Source organism: Canis lupus, chromosome 1 (assembly GCF_048164855.1).
Source record: "Canis lupus baileyi chromosome 1, mCanLup2.hap1, whole genome shotgun sequence".
Classification (NCBI taxonomy): Eukaryota; Metazoa; Chordata; class Mammalia; order Carnivora; family Canidae; genus Canis; species Canis lupus.
The window spans coordinates 24,971,768-24,995,089 of record NC_132838.1 but is presented as its reverse complement, the minus strand read 5'-3'; the positions used below and the strand labels follow the sequence as shown (position 1 = coordinate 24,995,089).

Below are 23,322 nucleotides of genomic sequence, written 5' to 3'. Positions count from 1 at the left end.
TTCCTGTCACTCAGTTATTCCATCCCCTCACCCACCTCCCCTCCAGTGAACCTCAATTTCTTTCCTGTGATTAAGTCTTTTATGGTTTGTCTCCCTCTCTGCTATCCCTCTTGCTTTATTTTTCCTCTCTTTCCCTATGATCCTGTTTTGCTTGTTAAATCCCACATATGAGTGAGATCTTATAATTGTCTTTCTCTGATGGACTTATTTTGTTCAGCATAATAGCCTCTAGTTCTAACCATGCTGTTGCAAATGGCAAGATTATATTTTTTGACGGCTGAGTAATATTCCATTGTATATACTTTAAACATTTTCAAGAAGCTTTCAGTGCTGCAAATGCCCCTTTTTTGAGAGTAGAGCATGCCCAGTGGGATCCCACCACCCCTGCTACTTTGCCATGTTGAAGTGATTGAATGAACCTAAACTTTATTCTAAATGGCTATTTCTTTCAGTTCTGTTAAAAGCCATCGTGGGCATTAGCTACCTTGCCTCTAGGGAAGCTTAAATAAACTGTCTCCCTCAGAGTCCCACTACTGACCAGCTATGGAGGACTGTGGGAGTTTGATTAAACCTCAGGTTCTGGTCACTTTATCACAGTGGGTATGTGAGGAGCTTGTGGAACTAGGGATGTAACTATCTTGCATGTCCCATTAGCTCTTTGGACGTTCTTAAAAACTAAGTTCGTGAGACATTATTGAGGCTTTGAAGAAACTAAGCTTAAGGTGTAGCCACTTGAGGATCCAGACTGTGTCTAAGCCTTAAATCCTCAGATTTTGACTGAAACTAAGCACCATAAAAAGTTGGGAGGACTTAGAATTATCTGGACTTTAACTAAAAAAATAATGGGCTTGATGTAGTCCCAATAGTTTAATTTTGCTTTTGTATCCCTTGCCAGAAAATGTTTCCAAAAATGAAAACAAAACTTTTCCACTGCCCATGTCAAAGAAATTAATGCCAATGTTATAAACACACACACGCACACACACACACACACACACACACACATTGGCCTGTTACTCAGCCATAAATAAAGAAGGAAATCTTGTCATTTGCAACAACATGGATGGACCTCGTGAGTATAATGCTAAGGGAAATAGAGAAAAACAAATGCCAGATGATTTCACAAAACAAAGGGAAAAAGGGACAAGCAAAACAACCACCAGCAGCAGCAGCACCACAACAACATACTCTTGAATACAAAGAACAAACTGGTGGTTACCAGAGAGGAGATGTGTGTGTGGGGGGGGGGGGGGAGGAATAGATGAAATAGGTGAAGGGGATTAAGAGTATTTTTATTGTGATGAGTATTGAGTAACGTATAGAGTTATTGAACCACTATACTATACACCTGAAACTAATATAATACTGTATGTTAATTAAACTTGAATAAAGCAAGTAAAATAAAAACGGGCTTGGAACACTTGAACATTAAAGCAAACACATTTGATTTCAGACCTCAACTTCTATGAACTTCAGCTTTTAAGGGAATTTACTTTGGGGGATTTGTTTCTCCCTGGAAGGTTTTTTACTAGTAGAAAGAGTTTATAACAAATTGGGACACTTTATTGATAGGATTTTTCATTATAGTATAGTTATTCATGTTGTGGTAGGAGTATCTAAATATTGTCATAGATTTTAATCCCATTGAAGAGGCAAGATGGTAGAAGAATAGGAGTCCTTTTTTTAAGATTTTATTTATTCATTCTTCAGAGAGAGAGAGAGAGGCAGAGACACAGGCAGAGGGAAAAGCAGGCTCCATGCAGGGAGCCCGACAGGGGACTTAATCCCGGGTCTCCAGGGTCACGCCCTGGGCTGAAGCTGGCTCTAAACCGCTGAGCCCCCCGGCTACCCAAGAGTAGGAGTCCTTGACTAATCTGGTCTCCAAAACTTACCTAGAAAACTTTCAAAACATCCTGAACACCTAGGAATCCAAACTGAGGTGTAAAGAGAGAGCAGCTGGACTACAGGGGAAAAAAGTGATCATTTCAGACCAGGTAGGATGGCAGAGAGGAGGAAGGTGAGGGAGCGGAGCCCCCAGAAAGCTGGGGCAGGAAAGCGGTGCCACCACAGTCAGGAACTGGAGACATCTGGGCCTGAGAGTCTTCCCTGAGGAGTGCTCGGTGGGGAACAGGGCAGAATTGTGGGAGGGGGGGGTGAAGCCTCAATATTCCTGCAGACACAGTAAGATTAGGGGCCCCCAGGAGAAACTCACTGCAAACTGCAGTCAGATCACAGGAAAGGGCTGGAATGCCACAAACCTCCTGGGGCATCCAGGAAATGCCGACTGGGGGCTCGGGCTGGCAACTGAGCTCTCTGTACCCTATAGGCCAGCAAAGGACAGAGGCAGGCTGTCCTCCCTTCCTTCCAGGAGAGGCAGACCCTGGGAACCTCTAACTGAGATTAGAGGCCCTCTAAACTGAGGACACCCAGGGGAAAAAGCTGGGTACCCTCCATTCCCCCTGGAACAGGTGGACCCTGGGAGGGCACCTGATGGCAGAAACACTCTTGCCCTGGGAACCCTTCAGTTTGTGCATATCTGAACCCTCGTGCCTACCCCCAGGAAGATCTAGATCAGGGTGCACTGAGACTGCAGTTCGGTACATGCAGGCAGCTCTTGGCTACTGTGCTGGAGATCTGGCCACCACCACTTTAATTTTGTGTGTTTGTTTGTTTTTGCCTTTCATCTGGGAGAGGTGCAGCTTCTAGGGAACAAGAGCCTCACCAGACAAATAGCTCCCACCGAGCCTGTCACCTGGCAAGGGGCCCAGTATGTCTGCCCAGGCCAAGACACCTAGAATCAGCACAGCAGGCCCCTCCCCCAGAAGAACAGCTGGAAGAACAAGGGAGGAGCAGGTTTATTCACCAAATAGCCCTGGAAAGATCCACTGGAAAGATTCAGGACTGAGGGAAAATAGTATATAGAACTCGAAGATTTTTTTCCCTACCATTAGTTTATTTTTCAAGTTAAAAATTTCCAATGTTTTATCTCTTCCTGCCTTAACTATGATATTTTACCAGCTCTTCATTATAAGTTTTTTCCTTTTTGAATTTCATATTTCTGTAATTACATGTCTTAGATATATTCTTCATTTTTGGATTCCTGAAAATGTATTCAATTTAATTCTGGTAGATACATGAGTTATGGGTTTTTGGTTTTTGTTTCCTGTTTTTTTTTTCTGTCTTCTTTTGTTTTAGCATTGTGGAAATTAGTACCTCCTAACACATGGACCAAAAGACACACAGAACCAAGAAGATTACCCTCTAGGTCCAATCAATGAGACTATATTCTCTCTCTACCACCATATCGTCTCCACCCCCTTTTTTTCTTATTCTTACTTTTTTTAAAATAAATTTATTTTTTATTGGTGTTCATTTTGTCAACATACAGAATAACACCCAGTGCCCATCCCGTCAAGTGCCCACCTCAGTGCCCACCACCCAGTAACCCCCACCTCCCGCCCACCTCCCTTTCCACCACTCCTAGTTCGTTTCCCAGAGTTAGGATTCTTTCATGTTATGTCTTCCTTTCTGATATTTCCCACTTATTTTTTCTCCATTCCCTTTTATTCCCTTTCATTGCTTTTTATATTCCTCAAATGAAAGAGACCATATAATGTTTGTCCTTCTCCGATTGACTTATTTCACTCAGCATAATACCCTCCAGTTCCATCCACGTCGAAGCAAATGGTGGGTATTTCTCATTTCTAATGGCTGAGGAATATTCCATTGTGTACATAAACCACATATTCTTTATCCATACTTTTTAAAAATTTTATCATTCAATTTCATGGTCCTTCCATTTTATTCATCTGCTTTTTCTTTTATTTTCTGGTCTCTGACTCCGTCAGAATTGTCTAAGGAGTGTTTTACTTAAGTGGTGGTTGATATTTTTGACTCTGCTCACTCATACAGCCATTCTGCACTGTACAAAATGACTAGAAGGAAGAATTTGCCAAAAAAGAAGTAACCAGAAGTAATACTCTCTGCCCAAATCCTACTTGATATGGGTTTAAGTAGTATGCCAGACATACAATTCAGAAGTAGAGTTATAAAATTACTGGTGGCTCTTGACAAAAACATAAAGGACTCTAGAGATTCTCTTGCTGCAGAATTGAGATCTAACTAGGCCAAAATCAAAATTACTTTAACTGAGATGCAGTCTAAGCTGGATGTTTTTAATGCTAGGCTTAATGAAATGGAAGAGAAAGTAACTGATGTAGAAGACAAGTTGATGGAAAAGAAGATACCTGAGGAGAAAAGAAAAACAATTGACCCCATAAGAAAAGCCTTCAGAAAATAAATTATAGCTTGAGAAGGAGTAATATTCATTTTATTAGGATCCCAGAAAAGATAGATAGGGAGAGAGACCACAAAGTTTATTTTAAAAAGTCATACCTGACAACTTCCCTAACCTGAGGAAGTAAACAGGAATTCATATCCGAGAGGTAAAGAGGACACCCCCAAAAACAACAAAAACCAATCAATACCCCAACATATAAGAATGAAGTTTGCAAATTTCAAAGATAAAGAGATAATTCTAAAAGCAGCTCAAGACAAGCAATTCTTAACTTATATGTGGAGAAATATAAGATTAGCAGAAGACCTCTCCACAGAGACCTGGCAGGCCAGAAAGGGCTGGCAAGATATATTCAGGGTCCTAAATGAGAAGAGCATGCAGCCAAGAATACTTTATCTGGCAAGGCTGTCATTCAGAATAGGAGAGATAAAGAGCTTCCAGGGCAGGCAGAAAATGAAAGAATATGTGACCACCAAACTGGCTCTGCAAGAAATACTAAGGGGGACCGTGTAAGAGAAGGAGGGAGCCCAAAGAGAGAATCCACAGTAAGAGACCGAACAAGTGCAATGACAATGACAAGTACAATACAATGACACTAAATTCATATCTTTCAATAATTAGTCTGAATGTGAATGGGCTAAATGATCCCATCAAAAGACTCAGGGTATGAGACTGGATAAAAAAGCAAGACCCATCTACATGCTGTCTACAAGAGACTCATTTAAGACCTCTAAACTGAAAAGGAGGGGGTGGAGAACCACTTACCATTTAAATGGTCCTCAAAAGAAAGCTGGGGTAGCAATCCTCATATCAGATAAATTAGAGTTTATACCAAAGTCTGTAGTAAGAAATGAAGAGGGATACTATATCATACTTAGAGTGTCTATTGAACAAGAAGATCTGAGAATTATGAATATTTGTGCCCCTAATATGGGAGCTGCCAAGTATATCAATCAATTAATAACCAAAGTAAAGAAATACTTAGATAATAATACACTAATAGCAGGAGGCCTCAACATGGTATTCTCAGCAGATGACAGGTATTCTAAGCACATCACCAAAGAATCAGGGATTAAGTGATACACTGGACCAAATAGGTTTCACAGATATATACAGAACTTTCCATCTGAATGCAACTGAATACACATTCTTCTCAAGTGCACAGGGAACGTTCTCCAGAATAGACCACATACTGGGTCACATATCAGGTCTCAACCAATATGACAAGTTGGGATAATCCTCTGCCTGTTTTCAAACCACAATACTTTGAAACTAGATCTCAAAGACAAGGAGAAATATGGAAAAAACTCAAACACTTAGAGGTTAAAGAGCATCCTACTAAAGATGAATGGATCAACCAGGAAATTAGAGAAGAATTAAAAAGATTCATGGAAACTAATGAAAATGAAAATACAACTGTTCAAAATTGGGATATAACAAAAGCGGTCCTAAGAGGGAAGTACATCACAATACAACATCCCTCAAAAAATTGGAAAACACTCAAATATACAAGCTAAACCTGCACCTAAAGTAATTGAAGGTAGAACAGCAAATAAAGCCTAAACCAAACACTAGAAGAGAGATAACAAAGATTAGAGCATAACTTCATGAAATAGAGACCAAAACAACTAGAACACATCAAGAAACCAGGAGCTGGTTCTTTGAAAGAATTAATAAGATAGATAAACCCATAGCCAGTTTTATTAAAAAGAACAGAGAAAGGACTCAAATTAATAAAATCTCAAATGAAAGAGGAGGGATCATAACCAATACCAAAGAAATACAAACAATTTTAAAACCTATTATGATCACCAATACGCCAATAAATTAGGCAATCAAGAAGAAATGTATGCATTTCTGGAAAACCACAAATTACCAAAACTGGAACAGGAAGAAACAGAAAACCTGAACAGGCCATTATTCAGGGAGGAAATTGAAGCAGTCATCAAAAACCTCTCAAGACACAAAAGTCCAGGGCCAGATGGCTTCCCAGGGGAACTCCATCAAAAGTTGAAAGAAGAAACAATACCTATTCTACTAAAGCTGTTCCAAAGGAAAGAAAGGAATGTAATACTTTGAAACTCGTTCTATGAAGCCAGCATCACCTTGATTCCAAAATCAAAGACCCCACCAAAAAGGATAATTATAGACCAATATCCCTGATGAACAGAGATGCAAAAATTCTCAACAAGATACTAGCCAATAGGATCCGACAATACATTAAGAGGATTATTCACTATGACCAAGTGGGATTTATCCCTGGGATACAAGGCTGGTTCAGAATTCATAAAACAATCGATGTGATAGAATCTCATCAATAAGAGAAAGAAACAAGAACCATAGGATCCTCTCAAGTGATGCAAAGAAAGCATTTGACAAAATACAGCCTCCATTCCTGATCACAACCCTTCAGAGTGTAGGGATAGAGGGAACATTCCTCAACATCTTAAAAGTCATCCACGAAAAGCCCACAGTAAATATCATTCTCAATGGGGAAACACTGGGAGCCTTTCCCCTAAGATCAGGAACATGACAGGGATGTCCACTCTCACCACTGCTATTCAACATAGTACTAGAAGTACCAACCTCAGCAATCAGGCAACAAAAAGAAATAAAAGGCATTCAAATTGGCAAAGAAGAAATCAAACTCTCCCTCTCTGAAGATGACATGATACTCTACATAGAAAACCCCAAAGCCTCCACCCCAAGATTGCTAGAACTCACACAGCAATTAGGCAGTGTGGCAGGATACAAAATCAATGCCCAGAAGTCAGTGGTGTTTCTATACACTAGCAATGAGACTGAAGAAAGAGAAATTAAGGAGTCAATCCCATTTACAATTGCACCCAAAAGCATAAGATACCTAGGGATAAACCTAACCAAAGAGGTAAAGGATCTATACCCTAAAAACCACAGAACACTTCTGGAAGAAATAGAGGAAGGCACAGAGAGATGGAAAACTATTCCATACTCATGGTTTGGAAGAATTAATATTGTGAAAATGTCAATGTTACCAAGGGCAATCTACACATTTAATGCAATCCTTATCAAAATACCACAGACTTTCTTCAGAGAGTTGGAACAAATCATCTTAAGATTTGTGTGCAATCAGAAAAGACCCTGAATAGCCAGGGGAATATTAAAAAAGAAAACCAGAGCCAAGGGCATCACAATGCCAGATTTCAGATTGTACTACAAAGCTGTGATCATCAAGACGGTGTGGTACTGGTGTAAAAACAGACACATAGATCAATGGAACAGAATAGAGAACCCAGAAATGGGCCCTCAGCTCTATGGTCAACTAATATTCGAAAAAGAAAGAAAGACTATGCACTGGAAAAAGGAAAGTCTCTTCAATAAATGGTGCTGGGAAAATTGGACAGCCACGTGCAGAAGAATGAAACTAGACCATTCTCTACATCAGACACAAAGAAAAACTCAAAATGGATGAAAGATATAAATGTGAGACAAGAATCCATCAAAATCCTAGAGGAGAACACAGGCAACACCCTTTTTGAACTTGGCCACGGCAAGTTCTTGCAAGATACACCGATGAAGGCAAGGGAAACAAAAGCAAAAATGAACTATTGAGACTTAATCAGGATAAAAAGCTTCTGCCCAGCAAAAGAACCAGTCCACAAAACTACAAGACAACCTACAGAATGGGAGAAGATATTGGCAAATGACATACCAGATAAAGGGCTAGTGTCCAAGATCTATAAAGAACTTATCAAAATCAACAGCAAAGAAATAAACAATCTAATCATGAAATGGGCAAAAAGCATGAACAGAAATTTCACCAAGGAAGACACAGACATGGCCAACAACCACATGATAAAATGCTCTGCATCACTTGCCATCAGGGAAACACAAATCAAAACCACCATGAGAGAATGGGGAAAATTAACAAGACAGGAAACAACAAATGTTGGAGGATGTGAAGAAAGGGGAGCCCTCTTGCAGTGTTGGTGGGAATGTGAACTGGTGCAGCCACTCTGGAAAACTGTGTGGAGGTTCTTCAAAGAGATAGAAATAGAGCTACCCTACAACCCAGTAATTGTACTGCTGGGGATTTACCCCAAAGATACAGATGCAGTGAAACACCGGGACACCTGCACCCCGGTGTCTATAGCAGCAATGTCCACAATAGCCAAACTGTGGAAGGAGCCTCGGTGTCCATCGAAAAATGAATGGATAAAGAAGATGTGGTCTATGTACACAATGGGATATTTCTCAGTCATTAGAAACAATGAATACCCACCATTTGCTTCGACATGGATGGAACTGGAGGGTATTATGCTGAGTGAAGTAAGTCAATTGGAGCAGGACAAACATCATATGGTTTCACTCATACAGGGAATATAAGCAATAGTGAAAGCGATTATAAGTGAAAGGAAGGAAACTGAGCCGGAAAAATTAGAGAGGGAGACCAACCGTGACAGACTCCTAACTCTGGGAAATGGAGAAAGGGTTGCAGAAGGGGAGGTGGGCAGGGAGTTGGGGTGACTGGGTGACAGGCACTAGGGGGGCCCTCGATGGGATGAGCACTGGGTGTTATAGTATATGTTGGTAAATCAAACTTGAATAAAAGCCAAAAACAGTAAAATACAACAAAAAAAGACAATATGGTACTGGCACAAAAAGAGACAATATAGATCAATGAAACACAGTTTTAGGAACCCTCAGTTTTATGGCTGACTAGTCTTTGACAAAGCAGGAAAGAATATCCACTTGAAAAATGATAGTCTCTTCAACAAATGGTATTGGGAATATTGGACTGCCACCTGAAGAAGAATGAAACTGGTCCATTTTCTTACACCACATACACAGATAAACTCAAAATGGATGAAAGTTCTAAATGCGAGACCAGAGTGTATCAAAATCCTAGAGGAAAACACAGAAAGCAACATCTTTGTCCTCAGCCACAACAACTTCTTGCTAGACATGTCTCCAATGTCAAGGGAAACAAAAGCAAAAATGAACTATTTGAACTTCATTTAGATCAAAAGTTTCTGCACAGGACAGGAAAGAGTCAACAATACTAAACATCAGTCTACAGAATGGGAGAAGATATTTGCAGATGACATACCAGAGAACAGGCTATATCCAAGATCTATAAAGAACTTATCAAACTCTACATCCAAAAAACCCAAATAATCCAGTCAAGAAATGGGCAGAAGACATGAACTGACATTTCTCCAAAGACGACTTGCACATGGCCAACAGGCACATGAAAAAATGCTCCACATCACTCAGCACCAGGGAAATACAAATCAGAATTCCAATGAGATACCACCTCATACCAGTCAGAATGGTTAAATTACAAGTTAAGAAGCATAAAATATTGGCGAGAATGTGGAGAAAGGGGAACCCTCTTATATCATGGGTGGGACTGCAAACTGGTGCAGCCACTCTGGAAAATAATATGGAGGTTCCTCAAGAAGTTACAGTAGGGCTATTCTATGACACAGCAACTTTATTACTAGGTATTTACCCCAAAGATACAAATGGTAGTGATTTGAAGGGTCATCTGCACCCCAATATTCATGGCAGCAATGTCCACAGTAGTCAAACTATGGGTAGAGTCGAGATGTCCTTCAACAGAAGAATGGATAAAGAAGTGGTACATACATACACACAATGGAATATTACTCAGCCATCAGAAAGGATGAATACGTACCCCTTACATCAGTTGAATGGGACAGCACAGCATTATAGGGGAAGGGAGGGAAAACTGAGTGGGAAGTCATCAGAGAGGGAGACAAACCACGAGAGACTCTTAACTATGGGAGACCAACTGCAGGTTGCTGGAGGGGAGGTGGGGGGGTGAGGAAGGGGTATTGGGTGATGGGCATTAGGGAGGGCATGTGATGTGATGTGCACTGGGCATGATATACAACTGATAAATTATTGAAGACTATATCTGAAACTAGCTATTCATCATATGTTGGTTAATTGAATTTAAATTAAGAAATAATAAAAATAAAGAAAGAAATATTTGGTTATAATTCACCAGTGAAGCCAGCTGTTCTTCATTAGGAGATTTTTCATTACCCATTCAATATGGTTACCAGAAACTGTTCTACTCTGATTTTTTATTTTCTTCACAATTCAGTCTTGGTAAGCTGTATGTTACTAAGAAATTTTCCATTTCTTCTAGGTTGCTCTTGCTCAGTTTATTGGCATATAGTTGTTTATAGTAGCCTCTATTATCTTTTATATTTCTGTAGTATCTGGCGTAATGTCTTCTTTTTAATTTATAATTTCCTTGATGAATACTTTCTTTTTTTTCCTCATTAGTCTAGCTAAGACTTTGTCAATTTTGTTTATCTTTTCAAAGAAACCAAATTTTAGCTTAATCTTTTCTACTTTTTTTCTGTTCTCTATTTCATTTATTCTCTAATCTTTATTATTTCCTTTCTTCTGCTAACTTTGGACTCCGTTTGTTCTTCCTTTTAGTTCCATAAAATGTAGTTAGGTTATTATTTGGGATCTTTCTTTCTTCTTAATGTAGGCATTTATTGCTCCGATCTTCCCTTTTAGAACTGCATTTGCTACATCCCCTAAGCTCTAGTATGCTGTGTTTCCCTTTAATTTTCCTCAAGGATCTTTTCCTTTGTAATTTCTTTTTGATCCATTGGTTGTTAAGGAGAGTGTTCTTTAGTTTCCATGTGATCATGGATTTTCCAGTTTTCCTCTTGTTATTGATTTCTAACTTTATGCTCTTGTAGCCAAAGAAAATACTTAGAAAGACTTTGATCTCTTTTAATTTCTAAGACTGGTTTTGTGACCTAACATGTGGCCTATCTTAGAAAATATTCCATGTGCATTTGAGAGGAATGTATATTCTTCTTTTGTTTAATAGAATGTTCTATATACATCTATTAGGTCCATCTGGTCTATAGTGTTGTTCAAATCTGGTGTTTTCTAATTGACTCTCTGACTGATCAATTCATTGTTGAGAGTGGGGCTTTAGAGTTTCCAACTTTATTGTCTTACTGTTTATTTCTACTTTTAGCTCTGTTTGTTTTTGCTTTAGGTATTTAGGTGCTCTGGTGTTGGACACATAAATCATAATTACAGTTGTTATATCTTCTTGATGGGTGACTCCTTTATTATTATGTAATACATTTGGTTTTTTTACCATTTTCAGTTTAAAGTCTATTTTGTTGGATATAGGTATAGCTACCTCTGCTATTTTTAGCCACCATTTGCTCAAAATTACTTTTTCTATTCTTCATTCTCAATCTATATATATCTTTATGTTAAAGTGAGTCTCTTGGAGGCAGCTTATCATTGGATTTTTTTTCCATTCAGCTTTTTTGTGTCTTTTGATTGGTGAGTTTAATCTTTTTAAAGTAATTATTGATATATAAGAACTTACAATTTCCATTTTATTAATTGTTTTCTGGTTGTTTTATAAACATTGTTTTTTGTTTCTTATTCTGCTGTTTTTGTGTGTGTGTGTTTTGACATCTTTTTATACCACTATGCTTTAACTTCTTTATCATGCTCTTTTTTTGTGATTGTTATACTTTTCCCCCTCATTTTCATGAGGCTTACATAAAATATCTTAAAATCATAACACTCTAAGTTGATAACAAGTTAACTTCAATAAAATTCCTAGAATTACACTTTAACTTCTCTCCCTTATATTTTAGGTTTTTGCTATTGCAATTCACTTTTATATTGTGTAATAAGATTTTGCAGATACAGTTATTTCTACTATGTTTATTTTTTAATTTTCAACTTGTAAATCAAGTTGTAAATGAATTATGCACCACAATTACCAAGTTACAGAATCTAACTTTGACTACAATATTTGCCATTACCAGTGAGATTTATGCTACCTTTTCATGTTATTTTTTTATGATGTTAGTGCCCCATTACTTTTATTCAAAAAGCTTCCTTTAGCATTTCTTGTCAAGAAGGTCTAGTGATAATGAATGCTTTTGTTTGGTTGGTTGGTTTGAGAAAGTCTTTATGTCTCCTTCATTTCTGAAGGGAGAGCTGTGCCAGGTATGCATCTGTGGTTCTCATAGTTCACTAAACTACCTTAAGAAGCTTATTTTTAATTATTTGTCTAAGAGTTCATAGATCTCCATTTATTTGAGATCAGTTAATAGAGCTTTTTCTCATATTTGGTGGTATCATATTTATCTGGTTTTTCATGATCCCTGATTACTTAAGTGGGTATCTGTGCATTCAAGTGTCAGGTTTCTCTTTCAGACTTTACAAGATTTGCTTTGAAGAGACAGATCTTCACCAGTCAGCTCATTTTGGGTGTTTGGGCATGTCTGCTGATAATGTCTTTGGGCAGGTGGGATCTACTGTTATGGTCTATTTTGGAGCAAGGCATCTGTACAAGCTCTGACATCTGGGATAGGGGAGGTATGCCACTGGCTAAGGACTGTGGATAAGACTGCTGCCTTTGTTCTCTACTCACGTGAGACTGCATGATGGGCTCCACAGTTGCCTCTGGATTATCTTGTGATCAAGACTGGGTACTTAAATAAATAAATAAATAAATAAATAAATAAATAAATAAATAAAAAATAAATAAAAAAGACTGGATACTATATTCAGTAGTATATGGAGCTATGAGTCATCTTCTCTGCCCTAGTAGGGCAGCAGGATGGGACCCAGAGACTGTATGACTCTGGGAATCTGAATCAGGGAACAGTGTGCACTAAATTCCCTAGTCAAGTGAGGCCACCCATTTTGCCGTTTGTTGTCTTAACTCAAGCCAATCCACACCTCAAGGTCCCTGATCAAATAGATCCACTGGCTTTGATCTGCAAATTATTGGCCCTGCCTGCCCTTCTCTTGCCATCTTGGTAGTGTCATTGGAATCAATTTTTTAAAATACAAGATTGTGTACAATGTCAAAACAAATCATCAATGGATTGACATGAAACTGCTTTCATGAAAACATTATTTACAATGGGAAACAAACTTTCAGAAAAAAATGCCATGAATTTATGTATACAATGGAATATTCCTCAGCCATTAGAAACGACAAATACCCCCCATTTGCTTCGACGTGGATGGAACTGGAGGGTATTATGCTGAGTGAAATAAGTCAATCGGAGAAGGACAAACATTATATGGTCTCATTCATTTGGGGAATATAAAAATAGTGAAAGGGAATAAAGGGGAAAGGAGAAAAAATAAGTGGGAAATATCAGAAAGAGAGACAGAACATGAGAGACTCCTAACTCTGGGAAATGAACTAGGGGTGGTGGAAGAGGAGGTGGGCGGGGGGTGGGGGTGACTGGGTGACGGGCACTGAGGGGGGCACTTGACGGGATGAGCACTGGGTGTTATTCTGTATGTTGTCAAATTGAACACCAATAAAAAATAAATTTATTTTAAAAATGCCATGAAATTATAAATTTATTCCCTCAATGAAACAAAATGCAATTTCAGGATAACACTGTTCTCATCACCACCGAAATCTCTGCTCTTACTCTCACTTTGTGTTAAGTGATAAGGAAGCAGTTCCTGTGGAGTTCAATGTATACTGGGTCTCATACATGAAACAGTGTGGCCACAAGGGGACAATGGTGACATCTGACCTAGAGAAGGTGTTGCTCAGCTCTGAGTGCCAAGGATGTTGATATTCTTGATGAATCAGATCAGAAAAGAATCCAAAATTTCTATTTAAAGTCTCATTGGAGCTATAAAGTGAAATGTGTACCATTTCAGTGATATTTACAGCTAGTCACCAAAAGACCTGTCTGGAGCAGTGACATCTGTTTGATTTTTCTTCTGTATTAGCATGGCTACAATATTAGTCAATACAATTAGATTTTATTTCTCCAATTAGATTTTGTTTTAAATGAGCACCAACTAACTTTTTTTGCTTCTTTACTTTCCCTCAAATGGCTAAAAAGTAGTAGGTACTCACAAATATTTATAAATAAACCAACTGATTGATAAGATGATTATTACTCATGAAGCATGAGGACATCTGCCAGCCGCACACCATTCAGCAACAGAGAAAAAGTCTTTAAGGAGGTCCTAACAACTACTCCAAGGTACACACCAGCCACTTGGAGATCTCTGTTACACATCAGCCACTTGGAGATCTCATGATTAAAAGGGGAGGAGTTACTCCCCCCCTTTAACACTTCAGCCCAACAGTGCACACACAATTCTTTGCTTGAATTTCATAATACAGCTGAGACCAACTTAAGACTTTGAAAAAGATTATTAAGGCCCAGGGGAAAAAAAAAGGAAATTAAACACCTGAAGTTATTAGCATTAAATACTCAGGTTCTATTCACTTATCTTCATCCTGGAGGTTCTTACAGTGATGCTTTCTCCAGATCTGCTTCACTCTGGCCAAAGTTGCTAGTAATCTCTACCACCAGATGGTCTTCAAGGATTTCTAGCCTCTGGCAAATTCAGAATGAACAGATGAGACAAGAGAGTTCTTCATATTTAAACCTAAGGATCTGCCTGAGGTGTTCTTCTGGGCATGTTAGAAAAGTACCCCATAGCCTCTCTATCCAGAAAGCCAGAGACCAGCCCTTTGCCTTCAACAGGACAACAAAATCAGAATGCAACCTGATATGCCTAAGTTCTCTGCAAGGCACACCACATAGTGTGGCAAACAGTCTCTTCATTGCCAGGAGCTTCACTTCCTATTTCCCGGGATACGTGAAATTGAAGACTATATCCTAAGTTTATGTACTGTATTATGACTTGATTTCTTGCAGTTGCCAGCTTTCGGTAGAACATTTGAAATAGCAACAAAAGTATTTTGTCTGGTAACAACTAACAAATATTCAAGGCAGAAAGTCCATAAAGCCCATCCTAGCATTATAGTAAATAGTCAAAATAAATCCTGCTGGACTTCATGTGCAGTGCAAATGGAAGGAGAAGACCTCTAAGGATAATATGCATGCTGCTCTTAAAAATAGGTTTCCTAGGAATCTATTGGCCAAATTTCCCTTTGTAAGCTTAAAGTACTCTGTTATTTACCACAAGTGATATTTTTCTCCTTTAGAGAAAAAAAATGGAATTAGAAAATCATGTCTGATAGCTGTTAAAAAAGAAAGTGTCACCAAGATCTGAATGAGCCTTTCTCAAAGAATAAGTTCCAATTTGTTGTATCCAATGAACATGTAATTCTTACCAAATTCCCATAAGACACCTGGCTATGTTCTAGAACTGTGCTTGTTTGCTATTTGATGATGCTATTAAGAAACATAATGATGTAAGATTGTGTGCAATTAGATCTCATTACAGCCAAAATTTCCCCCCCAAAGGAGATTATAAAAATGGTCAAAACAACTTTTTTTACAGATGTCTGTTTCAGGTAAAATTTCTATATCTACTCCTCCAAAAGGAAAGAGGATATTTATTTCTTATCCAAGATTAGATAATTAGAAGGATCCTCCTAGAAGGAGAAGAAATGTCAACAGACAGAGAGTTATGACAATTGCAATTATATGTGAATGATGTTACTTTTTGTTTGGGATATAGAGAGGGGGCATAAAACAATGCATTGGCTGGTCGCTGAATGTTTTGTTGTTCTGAAACCTCAATCCCATTGCTTACTTTCAAAATGCTAGTTCTTGTCCAATAAAGCCACTTCTGATTTTGGAAAATGTATTCAAAGGCTATAAATGCAAGAAACTATCAAAGAAGCAATGGGATAGTTACAGAATTTCAGAGAAAGAATCAGGAAGTGTTGCAGAGAAAAGTGATCTCAAATAAGAGGATGCTTATGACTGCCTTCACCTGAACTGTCTGATATTTTACAAAGGGTCACGCATTTTGTAACATGGGAAAATGAGTGCAGGACTAGCCAATTTGACCAGCAATCACTGAATCATTATTGCTTTATGTTAATTATACTCACTAATATAAACTATGGTAAGGCTTTGTTTTCATTTGCTAGGGCTGTCATAACAGAGTCCCACAGCCTGGGTGGCTTAAACAATAGAATTCTATTGTCTCCCAGTTCTGGAGGCTGAAGGTCCAGGATCAGGGTGTTGGCAGCCTTGGTTCTTCCTGAGGCCTCTCTTCTTGGCCTGCAGATGACTATCTTCTTGCTGTGTCCTCACATGATCATTTTCAGTCTGTGTTGTGTCCTAATCCTATCTGCTTATAGTGAAAGGGAATAAAGGGGAAAGGAGAAAAAATAAGTGGGAAATATCAGAAAGGGAGACAGAACATGAAAGACTCCTAACTCTGGGAAACGAACTAGGGGTGGTGGAAGAGGAGGTGGGCGGGAGGTGGGGGTGACTGGGTGACAGGCACTGAGGTGGGCACTTGACGGGGTGTTGTTCTATATGTTGGCAAGTTGAACACCAATAAAAAATAAATTTATAAAATAAAATAAAAGCAAATAAATTTTATTTATTATTGTTAATTATTATTACTGATAATTATTTAATTATTATTTTTTAGGCCAAATCCAAAATAAAGAATACTTAGTCATATTGAATTAGGATCACCCATATTAATCATTTTTTCTTTAATTACCTTTTAAAAGACGCTATCATCAAATATAGTCACTTTGGTATGCAATTTAACCCATAACATGTTTCCTCCACCATGTTTTGAATGTTATAAGAAATAATGGTAATGAAGGAGAAGGGAAGATATAGAAGGGGTAAAATATAAAGACCAGATATGATAGCAAGAAAATAATAATCTGGGGATTTTTTCAATGTACAGAATAAATATGGATATCTCAAATTAGACAAAATGTTTATTCAGACTTGTTTATTCAGAGCTGGTGTATCATCTAAAAGTGGAAGAGATTATTTTATTATTTTATTTTTTAAAAGTATTTAAATTCCAGTTAGTCAACATGCAGTGTAGTATTAGTTTCTAGTGTACAATTTAGTGTACAACACTTCTGTATCACACCTGGTGCTCATCACAATAAGTGCACTCTTAATCCCCATCGCCTATTTAACCCATGTCCCCCTCCTCCCCATCAGTTTGTTCTCTATAGATAAGAGTCTGTATATTGGTTTGCCTCCCTCTCTTTTTTTTCCTCTTCACTCATTTTTTTGTTTTTTAAATTCTACATATGAATGAAATCATATGGTATTTGTCTTTCTCTGTCTGACTTATTCAGCTAAGCATAACACCCTCTAGCTTCATCCATGTCTGTTGCAAATGGCAAGATTTCATTCTTTTTTTATGACTTAGTAATATTCCTATGTGTGTGTGTGTGTGTGTGTGTGTGTGTGTGTGTGTGTACCATATCTTTATTTTCCATTTATAAGTCAACGGACCCTTGGGCTGTTTCCACAATTTGGCTATTGTAGATAATGCTATAAACATTGGACTGAGATGATTTTAAATTTCAAAATATTTACCAATTGTGGTAGGTAGCCTCCCAAATATCCTCTATCGTCCCCACATTCTGGGACCCATATCCTTGCATATCCTCTATCCTCCCACACCGTGTCAGCATTGGTCTGAGTGACCGATAGCACAAGGAAAATTTGAGACCGTCACTTTGGAGATTATGCTATAAAATACTATGGCTTCTGTCTCTTGGATCTCTTGCTAGGGATGAAGCAAGCTGCCGTGCTATGAACACCGCATGGAGAGGTTCATGTGATGAGGAACTGTGAAGCCTGCCAGAAACCATGTTAGTGAGCTTGGGAACAGACGCGTTAGCCCCAGCTGAGCCTTGGGATGACTGCAGTCCCTTCCCAGGTGAGAACTGGACTGTGACGTCATGAGAGACTCCAGCCAGAACCACCCAGCTGGCACTCTTGCATCACTGACCCTCAGAAACTGTTGTTTCAAACTGCCAGATTTCAGAGTAATTTGTTATGCAGCAAAAGATAACTAACCTAACAAGACGAACTCAATTTGCATTTTGTGGATAAAAAATACTTAATTCAGTTTTATTCTTCCTATGTTTATTCCTTTTCGTTAAAATATTTTTTAGTAGACACAATCCTCAGAAGAAAAAATAGGAAAAATAGGATTTGAATGTGCAGCATGAAAATCTTCAGATAAATTTTAAGAAAAAATTTCCTAACATGAGGAAACTTGAGAACAGGAAAGAATACCAAGGGAATTTTGAATATTTCTCTAGGGTGTTAACTACTATTCACCCTCCGAGCTCTATAATTGTTTGAAATTCTGTCTTTTCTATTATTTAGCAGCATCACTGTGCTGCTCGCTTTTCTTTTTTTTTTTTTTTTTTAAAGATTTTATTTATTTATTCATGATAGTCACACAGAGAGAGACAGAGAGGCAGAGACACAGGCAGAGGGAGAAGCAGGCTCCATGCACCGGGAGCCCGATGTGGGATTCGATCCCGGGTCTCCAGGATCGCGCCCCGGGCCAAAGGCAGGCGCCAAACCGCTGCGCCACCCAGGGATCCCTCGCTTTTCTTTTTTTAAAAAAGATTTTATTTATTTATTCATGAGAGACAGAGAGAGAGAGAGGCAGAGACCCAGGCAGAGGGAGAAGCAGGCTCCATGCAGGGAGCCCGACAGGGGACTCGATCCCGGGACCCCAGGGTCACACCCTGAGCCAAAGGCAGACACTCAACCAGGGAGCCACCCAGGCATCCCGCTGCTCACTTTTCTCATAAGACTTCACAATGTTTGATTCTCCAGCTCCCTTCTTCACACCCTCTGGCTTGGTTACATATCGATTTGAACCCCAGGTGAGTTAGAGAAAGCAAAAATTAATCACTAATCTTTATATTGAACACTGTTTTCAAATCCCCTGCTGATACTCTCTGTTAATTAAAAAAGTATTTTCGGGACTAAAATAATATTGCCCAGTTTTGAATTACAAACCCTTCAGGAATTCTCACAGTGGTTAATAGCACAATTTCCTCAACAAAACCCTGCAATTCCTGAGACAGCAAGTGAAAGAGTTTCACAACCTGAAGACTAAGGGACATCAACATTATACTTTTGCTATTTCTGTGAAGGTGGCATGGTGGTCTAGCTATTTGGATTCCTCGGTCCTAAATTCCCCAATATCTCCTAGTCCCCAAGCCAGCTCTAGTGAAATTCAATGTGACAGAAAGCAGTGCAAGACCTTCTACACCTAACCTGCTATAGGTGTGGCTTACAGACATCTACTTCATTGCAACATTGTTTTGATAGATTTACTTTTCAGTTATTTTAGAAAGGTTTTGTTGTTTTTTAATCATTGTATACCAAGCCAATTATATCAATAATCAATCTGTTAAAGGTCTTCTTCTCTTAAGGTCTTTAGCAAGTTTTCCAGAAAAATATATAAAAGATGCCAAAGAACCACAGGAATATTTACACTGTTTTGATAAAAGGCTTGTAGAATCCAGATCATGACTCTAAAATCACAAATTTCATATATCCATATTTAGCATATATCCATTGTTTCCTGATAATCCAAATTTCAAAAAAAGTTACTTATATTATGAAACTTTTCAGTTCTTGATTTTCTTCTTTCCTATAAAAGACTATGTCTTAGGGATGCCTGGGTGGCTCAGTGGTTGAGCATCTACCTTTGGCTCAGGTCATGATCCTGGGGTCCCGGGATTGAGTCCTGCCTCAGGCTTCCTGCTCAATGAGGAGCCTCTCCCTCTACCTATGTCTCTGCCTCTCTGTGTGTCTCTCATGAATAAATAAAAATCTTTTTTAGAAAAAGACTATATAATATGATTTTATCATAATCGTATATTTCTTATCTTTTTTCTCTTAAAAATGTTCTTATTTTTTCACTGGATAAAACTTACTCAGGTTTTCTACATTCAAATGGAGTATAGAGATGAAAACAAGAAAGATACCTCAAAGTAAAAGAAAGAACCTGCAAAACAAATGCAAATCTAATCAAACCATGATCCATAGACCTAGCTAGCAGTGTTAAGTATAGGTCACATATAGATCTGATTGCTGATAAGTGTCCCAAATGCAATGCCATATTACAAGATGTCATCATTGTTTGGAAGGGTTGTTTGCTCAGGAGCATTTCTGGTTGAGACCTCAAAGAACAAAACTGATTCTGTTTTCTCTTGAAAACTTAGAATTTCTGATCTAAGTAGCTAGCAGTCCATAGAGCTACACTGTAAGCTGCCCACATTAATGAGCCTCAGGTTCCAGTGGCTTAAACACCATTTATTTCTCACAGTGCTGGAGGCTCGAAGTCTGTGGTAGGGTGCCAGCATGTTCAGATTCTTGGTGAAGACCATCTTTCTGGTTTACAAATGGTCACTTTCTTGACATATACTCAATAGTGGAGAGAAAGCACTCTATTCTCTTCATCCTCTGATAAAGGCACCAGTCCCCTTATGGGAGTTCCTGTGACCTTATCTAAACTTCATTGCCTCCACAGTCACTTCCAAATACTGTCACGTTGGAGATTAGCTCTTCCACATATGAATTTGGGAGGGGACACAAACATTTTGCTTATAACACTATCACTCTGTTGTGGCTTACAATGCAAATCCAGATGACAAACTAACCATAAAATAATAGAAATTTTCTGATTCATAAGAATAGTTTATAAAGGTGAATGAACAAAAGCAAAGCAAAAGTAAGGACCCCAAAAAACAGAGTCTCACGACATTTATAAATACACTGCAAATGAAACCGATCTAGGCTTCAGCTAATAATTAACTAGCATCTCTTTGTAGTTCCCTTAGCATATTCAATTATGAAATACTCCATTGTTTCCAGTCCCTATTTATTCCTCAAGAAATGAAATTGGTTTGGGGCATCCCTGGGGGGCTCAGCGGTTTAGTGCCTACCTTCAGCCCAGGGCATGACCCTGGGGTCCAGGGATCAAGTCCCACATCAGGCTCCCTGCACGGAGCCTGCTTCTCCCTCTGCCTGTCTCTCTGCCCCCCCCCCCTCTCTCTCTCATGAATAAATAAATAACACCTTTAAAAAAATAAATGAAATTGGTTCTTAATTGCCAGCAGCTTGTGAATGAATCTGAGAAAGTAAGACTCAGAAACACCTCTTCACTTCCCATGTACAGATTACCAAGGAGCACCATTTGTGAGAGAGATGGGCAGACTGGAGAATCCCTTCCAACCCCAGTCATCTCCAAACCTCCATCTCAGCTCTCCACTATCAGTACTAGTGGGAAATAGCAGTAATTGGCTTTCATCTCTAACAAAACAAATTCTAAGGAATGCTTGTTTCTGAGAGTTAAGCACAGATATAAATTTATCAATTTATAAGCCTAATCTAAGAATGTACAAATAAAAAATAGACCAAGGACAGTCTAGAAAGGCCTTGAAGAGGGGCTGGCTGCACGGTGTTGGTCACAAAAACTGCTCAAGAGTTTTCAAATATTAAATATAATTTCAGGATCCATAAAGAGACACTATAAGAAAAAAACATCAAAACTTCCCTGCAGATTAAGAACATTTTCCAGGAAAACGTTGCCAAAGAGTAAAGCAAAATTATAAGACAACATTACAATGATAGATAGAGAGATAGACAGATAGATAGATTAAATAGATATAGATATATAGATAGATGATATAGATATAGATATAGATGATATAGATATAGATATAGAGATAGAGATAGATATAGATAGATATAGATATAGATAGATGAAGCAATTGCAGTCATAAAGCAACACCACCATATAGAAATAGAAGTCTAGGAAGATATAATCAGACAAGGAGAGTTGAGAGTCAGACAGGAGGAGATGAGATAAGAAATGGAAAGAAGTAGAACACAGAAATAAAGGAAAAATAAAGACTAAATGGGAACACAAGGAAGAAAGACACGATAGAAAGGGCAATAAAGAATCTAGTTAAACAGAAAGAAAAGTGAAAACAGCAAAAAAAAAAGAATAAAGAAAAGAGTAATAAGATTAGAAGGAAAAGTATAGAAAAGAGATCCCATTACAATTCTAAAATATTTTTTCAGAAATAAAGACTTGATTACATATCAGAGTAATTATTCTAGACTTGGACTTCTGTTATAAGCTAGGACACTGAATAAAATATATGAAACAATTGTACTAGTGCAGTTTATTGTGTGTAAATTGTATCTGAATAGAGTTGCTTTAAGAAGAAAAACAAGGCAAACTAGGAAAATTACCTACAGCTGAAATTACAGATCAAGGACTAATTTCCAAATATGAAAAAAAGTGTCTAGAAATCTAGGATGGGAGGAGACCATCAACTCAATAGAACAATGAATACAGAACTTAAACAGAGATTTCACAGAAAAGAAATGCAAATGCTCCTTAAAGCTTTTGAAAAGATGTTAAACTCATATCGTATCATGAGTACATGATTAGGAACTGAAAATTAAAACTATATGGAAGTGTCATTTCTCATCCATGATATTGACTCATTTGACAAAGAGGCACTCAGATATATAGCCAACAAGAATGCAGAATGATAGAACGTTAATGGAAAGTAATTTGACAAAATCTACAAAAATTAGTAGATGCATGCATCTGCCCTGCGAACCAGCAATTCCCTTTCTGGGCTTATTTCCAGCAGATATTTTCCTATATGCACAAAATGTTATCTGTTCAAGCTTAATTGTTGTTTATAACAGCAAATTGTTGGCAACAACTGAAGAACTCATCATTAATACAGTACAGTTTATTTTTAAATTTTTAAAAAACTCTCCACCTAAAAAAAACCCTAAGGGGGCATCTGAGTGGCTCAGCTGGTTAAGCACCTGCCTTTGGCTTAGGTCATGATCTCAGGGTCCTGGGATCAAGCCCCATGGCAGTTTCCCTGCTCAGCAGGGAGTTTGCTTCTCCCTTCCTTTTACTTGCCCCTCCCCCACTCATGCTCTCTCTGTCTCTCAAATAAATAAATAAATAAATAAATAAATAAATAAATAAATATTTTTTTAAAAGTAGGACATTCATGGAGAAAGTATAAGAAGGTATAGTCAACCAAGAAGTAGAATTCATTTAAATCAGTGGATCTAGAGTCAAACACATGTGCACACACTCAATGGCAACAAAAGGCATTCAAATTGGCAAAGAAGAAGTCAAACTCTCCCTCTTCGCCAATGACATGATACTCTACATAGAAAACCGAAAAGCCTCCACCC

The 23,322-nt window shown here is 38.2% G+C and overlaps 1 long non-coding RNA gene across 1 annotated transcript in view; it reads left to right on the top strand.

Moving 5' to 3' along the window:
* LOC140613799 (uncharacterized) overlaps positions 1-17,989 on the top strand; it is a 53,130-nt gene extending 35,141 nt beyond the window's left edge. The window contains exon 4 of the long non-coding RNA XR_012014703.1: positions 17,841-17,989. This is a non-coding gene — a long non-coding RNA (uncharacterized lncRNA). The remainder of the gene's footprint in view (positions 1-17,840) is intronic.
* The last annotated feature ends 5,333 nt before the right edge of the window (positions 17,990-23,322 follow it).